We start from the raw sequence: 6,000 nt of genomic DNA on the forward strand, positions 1-6,000 counted from the left end.
TTAAGTTCATATCCTTCCACCGTGTAACGCTCGTCAAGACCAAGATCGATGAGTGCGTAGACCTTGCCCTCGCAGGATGCCCTCATCTATCCTAGTAAGACGTTGTGTTTACCAGTGGGTCGGACTTAACTGAGCAAGCCTAATAGGATTAGGAGTTCAGAGGCATGTGGTTGGGCATCGATCTATAAGATAGATTTGAATAAGGAGTTATTCACTCAACTAATCAAGAGTTGCATGTGATGCAATTGGGAAAGTGAATTCCCTACCTAAATAGCCAATTTTGGGTGAATCAGCCCTCGCTGACTCAGAGCTTGGTGAGATATGGATTTTGAACTACTATGAGAATGATATTCTCTGAATCAATGTTCAGGGTCATTGATTTGATATAAATAGTGGGAGCAATATTTAATAAAGTCCTCATTAAATATTGTAGTGTCATAATACTTATTTTGCATATTTCTGTGGTAGTTACCATGGCAGGGAGCACTTCTAGTATTTTCTGTTTGCGATCTGTCCTTGATAAGGACAAACTGTCAGGGAATAATTTCCTTGGTTGGTATCGAAACTTGAGAATTGTTCTCACCCAAGAAAAGAAACTATATGTCTTAGAGCAACCTCTTCTTGCGCCACCACCTGACGATGCCCCCCAAGCTGAGAAAGATGCTTATAGTAAGCATCATGATGATGCCGTAAACGTCGGATGTCTCATGTTAGTCACCATGGACTCGGAGCTTTAGAAGCAACACGAGAACATGAAGGCGTACGATATGATCGTGCATCTCAGGCAGCTCTATCAAGAGCAGGCCCGACATGAGAGATTCGAGATCTCTAAAGCACTTTTTCAGGCAAGGTTGACTGAGGGTAGCCCAGTGGGTCTTCATGTACTCAAGATGATTGGGTACGTCGAGACTCTGGGAAGACTGGGATTTCCTCTGGGTCAAGAGTTGGCCACAGATTTAGTCCTACAGTCGCTGCCCAGCAGTTATAGTCAGTTCATTATGAGCTATAATATGAATGACTACAATAAACCATTGCCTGAACTGCTTAACATGTTGAGAACAGCTGAGCATGATATCAGCAAGGGGATGTCCGTTCTAATGGTCCAAGGGACCAAAAGAAAGGGCAAGGGCAAGAGTAAAGGCAAGAAGGCTAAAGGTGCATCCAAGTTTGACTTGGGTGCGTTGAAGCCTAAAGCCAAGGTGGCGAAGGATGATTATTGCTTCCATTGTGGCAACACTGGACATTGGAAGCGGAATTGTAAGGTATACTTAGAAGAGTTGAAGAAGAAGAAGGGAAGTGAGACTTCCACTTCAGGTATCCATGTTATAGAGATTAATGTATCTACTACTTCTACATCTTGGGTATTAGATACCGGGTGTGGTGCTCATATTTGTGGAAATATGCAGGACCTAAGGGACAGTAGATTGTTAGCAAAGGGCGAGGTGGACCTACGAGTTGGAAATGGAGCAAGAGTTGCTGCATTAACTGTAGGGACTTATCACCTGTTTTTGCCTACTGGGCTAGTATTAGATCTTAACGACTGTTATTATGTACCTGCTATTAGTAGAAACATAATATATGTTTCTTGTTTGGACAAGAAGGGATTTTGTTTCACTATCAAGAACAAGTGTTGTTCTATGTACATGAATGATGTATATTATGGCAGTGCACATTTTAGTAATGGTCTGTATGTTCTTGATCTAGATACGCCTATTTATAATGTGGAAACCAAACGGATCAAATCTAATGATTCGAACCCGACTTACCTCTGGCATTGTCGTTTAGGCCATATTAGCGAGAATCGCATCTCTAGACTCCATAAGGATGGATTATTGGACTCATTTGATTTAGAATCGATCGAGACATGCGAACCTTGCTTAATGGGGAAAATGACTAAGGCCCCTTTTACCGGAAAAGGTGAGCGAGCTACTAATCATCTGGCTCTCATACATACCGATGTATGTGGACCAGTGAACAAGCTTGCTAGAGGTGGGTATCTCTACTTCATTACATTTACTGATGATTTCAGTAGATTTGGATATGTGTATTTGATGAAACACAAATCTGAATCCTTTGAAAAGTTCAAAGAATTTAAGAATGAAGTGGAGAATCAGTTGGGTAAGAATATTAAAGTTCTTCGATCAGATCGAGGAGGTGAATATTTGAGTTATGAGTTCGCTGACTATCTTAAACAGTGTGGGATTTTATCTCAATTGACTCCACCTGGAACACCACAGTGGAATGGTGTAGCAGAGAGGAGGAATCGAACTTTATTAGATATGGTTCGATCTTTGATGAGTCATGCAAACTTACCTGACTCCTTCTGGGGATATGCTCTACAGACAACTGCTCTCATATTAAACAATGCTCCGTCGAAATCAGTTGAAAAGACACCATATGAGATGTGGTATGGGAAGCGTCCCAAGATGTCTTTTCTAAAGATATGGGGTTGCGAAGCTTATGTGAAGAGATTATCTTCGGATAAGCTTGGCCCTAAATCGGACAAATGTTACTTTGTGGGGTATCCTAAGGAAACTCGAGGATACTATTTCTATAATCCCATCGAGAGCAAAGTGTTTGTCGCTCGAACTGCGGTATTCCTTGAGAAAGAGTTTCTCTCCAAAGGAACTAGTGGGAGGAAATTAGAACTTGGGGAAGTTCTACCACAAAATGACATTGACCAATCGACGGGTAATGTTGCAAAACAAGTACCACAAGGTGTTGTGGCACAATCTTCTGCACAGGTGACACAGGAGCCTCGTAGGTCTAGTAGGATACGTCATGAGCCCGAGAGATATGGATTTCTCGTGACTCAAGACAATGACGTATTGCTCATAGATAATGATGAGCCTACAACCTATGCGGAAGCCGTAATAGACCCTGACTCTGAGAAATGGCTGGAGGCCATGAGATCTGAGATGGAGTCCATGTACACTAACCAAGTATGGACTTTGGTTGATCCACCTGAAGGGGCAAAACCCATTGGGTGTAAGTGGGTCTTCAAGAAGAAGACTGACATGGACGGTAATGTGATTACCTTTAAGGGACGACTTGTGGCAAAAGGTTTTAAACAAATTCATGGTGTTGACTATGACGAAACCTTTTCTCCGGTGGTTATGCTTAAATCCATCAGGGTCTTGCTTGCAATTGCAGCTTATTTTGATTATGAGATCTGGCAAATGGATGTCAAAACTGCTTTCCTGAACGGGAAGCTCCTCGAGGATGTGTATATGACACAACCTGAGGGTTTTGTCGATCCACATAGTGCCGGAAAGGTTTGTAAGCTACAACGGTCTATTTATGGGCTGAAGCAAGCTTCTAGGAGCTGAAATCTTCGTTTTGATGATGCAATCAAAGAATTTGGTTTCATCAAGAATGAAGATGAACCCTGTGTTTACAAGAAGGTTAGTGGGAGCATAGTAATCTTCCTGGTGTTATATGTAGATGACATACTTCTGATAGGGGATGACATTCCTTCCCTACAGTCTGTAAAAACTTGGTTGGGAAGGTGTTTCTCTATGAAGGACTTAGGCGAAGCTACCTACGTGCTAGGTATTAGGATCTATAGAGATAGATCCAGGAGACTGCTTGGCCTAAGTCAGAGTGCATACATAGATAAAGTGCTTCGGCATTTTAGCATGCATGATTCTAAGAAAGGGTCGCTGCCTATGTTACATGGCATAAGCCTTTCGAAGGCTCAGAGTCCTTCTACTCGAGAGGAGAGGGACCGCATGAATAGGATTCCATATGCGTCAGCTATTGGATCCATCATGTATGCTATGTTATGCACTCGATCAGATGTCTCGTATGTTTTGAGTATGACGAGTCGATACCAATCAGATCCAGGTGAAAGACACTGGATTGCAGTAAAGAACATCCTTAAGTACTTACGAAGGACTAAGGAGATGTTTTTGGTATATGGAGGCGAAGAAGAGCTCGTTGTAAGAGGTTACACCGATGGTAGCTTCCAGACCGATAAGGACGACAGTAGATCGCAGTCAGGGTATGTGTTCTGCCTGAATGGAGGTGCTGTGAGTTGGAAGAGTTCCAAACAGGAGACAGTAGCCGATTCTACCACAGAGGCCGAGTATATTGCTGCCTCTAACGCTGCAAAAGAGGCCGTTTGGATCAAGATGTTCGTGACAGAACTTGTTGTGGTTCCTAGCATCGCAGACCCAGTGGATCTCTATTGTGATAACAATGGAGCCATTGCGCAAGCTAAGGAACCCAGGTCTCACCAGCGATCCAAACATATACTCAGGCGCTTCCATCTCATTCGCGAGATCATCGACAGAGGAGATGTGAAGATATGCAGAATACCAACAGATGAGAATCTCGCAGATCCACTTACGAAGCCTCTCGTGCAGCGCAAGCACGAGGCTCACACTAGATCTATTGGCATAAGACATATGCCAGATTGGCTCTAGTGCAAGTGGGAGATTGTTGGGAATTGGTGTATGCCCTAGAGGCAATCTATAATCAGTTCTGTAATATGATATCTATTTCATTATAAAACGAGGCATTTCTGTTATTGTGTAGATTGCGCTAAATATGATTTTACACAATAATGTCCTTGGAATAATATGTTCAATAGGCATCAAGTGTGACTTAATTGTGAGATCCTATAATTACCGAACATTATTCCTAAATGTCCATAGTCAAAGTATTATCGTTAATTAGGACAACGATAATACGGTTAGACTAGTGTGGGTGTTAATTGATGACCAAGTCTCACAGGTCATGGATATGGAGATATCAAATCACACCACATGTATACATTAAGAGTAATGTGTATTGGACTAATCCGCCATGAGATTGCTACATGGGTTGTTACGTGACTGTCATTAGCATATCTCAAAGTGACTATAGTGTAATGGTCCTTTGACTTGAGGTCACCATGGATTCCTACATGTAATGTCGTATATTTTGATACTGTCAAACGCCACCGTAACAGGCTGATTATAAAGATAGTTATTGGGTATGCCACAAAGCATGGAAAAGAATGTGAGTGACCAAGATAGGATTTGTCCCTCCTACGAAACGGGAGCGATATCTCACGGCCACTTGGTGGTTAACTCTAAAAGTGTATGCATACCCAAATGAGTCGATATAACGATATCGAGCTCATTTGTTCTGATAGACTTACCCGGTAAACCAAGAAAGAGAGATATTGAGCCATACAAGGATGTCATCGACCATGCCTTGGGCTCAATAGAGATATAGAAGACAATGGATTATATTACACGGTAATATAGGTCACGAGGTTCGTCGAGAAATTGACTTTTCGATTACTTGAGTAACAGTGATGCATTGCTAGATGCCGCTCACTGTTTGTAATATTGAAATGGAGATTTCGATATTACTATCAACGTAATTGGGAACCTACAGGGTCACACACGACGACTAAATCGACGAGATATTTTGAAACAATAAAATCGTCTAATAGAGATTAGATGATTTATGGTGCGATTGATTAATCGGATATTTAATGAGATTAAATTTGTCGATTAATTAGACTCGATTTATTAGATTAAATGGACCAAATTGATGCACGATTAATATGGTGACACATGGCTTTTATTTGGATAGACATGTGTATGGACACATGTCACTTGGGGACATTAATTCCCCTCATCCCACATCGGCAATTCAAAGGGAAAGCATTTCCCAAATTGCTTATAAAAAGCACTAACAGGAATGGGTTATAGATATGTGTGTGAATGTATGCTTATATATATATATATGTGACAGTACGCATATATATGTGATATATATGAATGCATAAGCATATACATACATATAAGTGTATATGTGTATAATTGTAGGAAAAGTCAAAGTTGAATTGTTCAACTTTAATTAATCCTACCAGTTTAATAAATTTCGGGTGTCGCATCAGTGTTTCTTTCGAGTGTTGGTCGCTAGCACCGCCGATCTCGAAGACTCGTCGACAAAGTCGGTGTGGATACCGGTAGAGGCGTCACGCGTGGGACGCTTGGTCGA

The sequence above is a fragment of the Punica granatum genome, chromosome 4 (genome assembly GCF_007655135.1).
Source record: "Punica granatum isolate Tunisia-2019 chromosome 4, ASM765513v2, whole genome shotgun sequence".
Taxonomy (NCBI): domain Eukaryota; kingdom Viridiplantae; phylum Streptophyta; class Magnoliopsida; order Myrtales; family Lythraceae; genus Punica; species Punica granatum.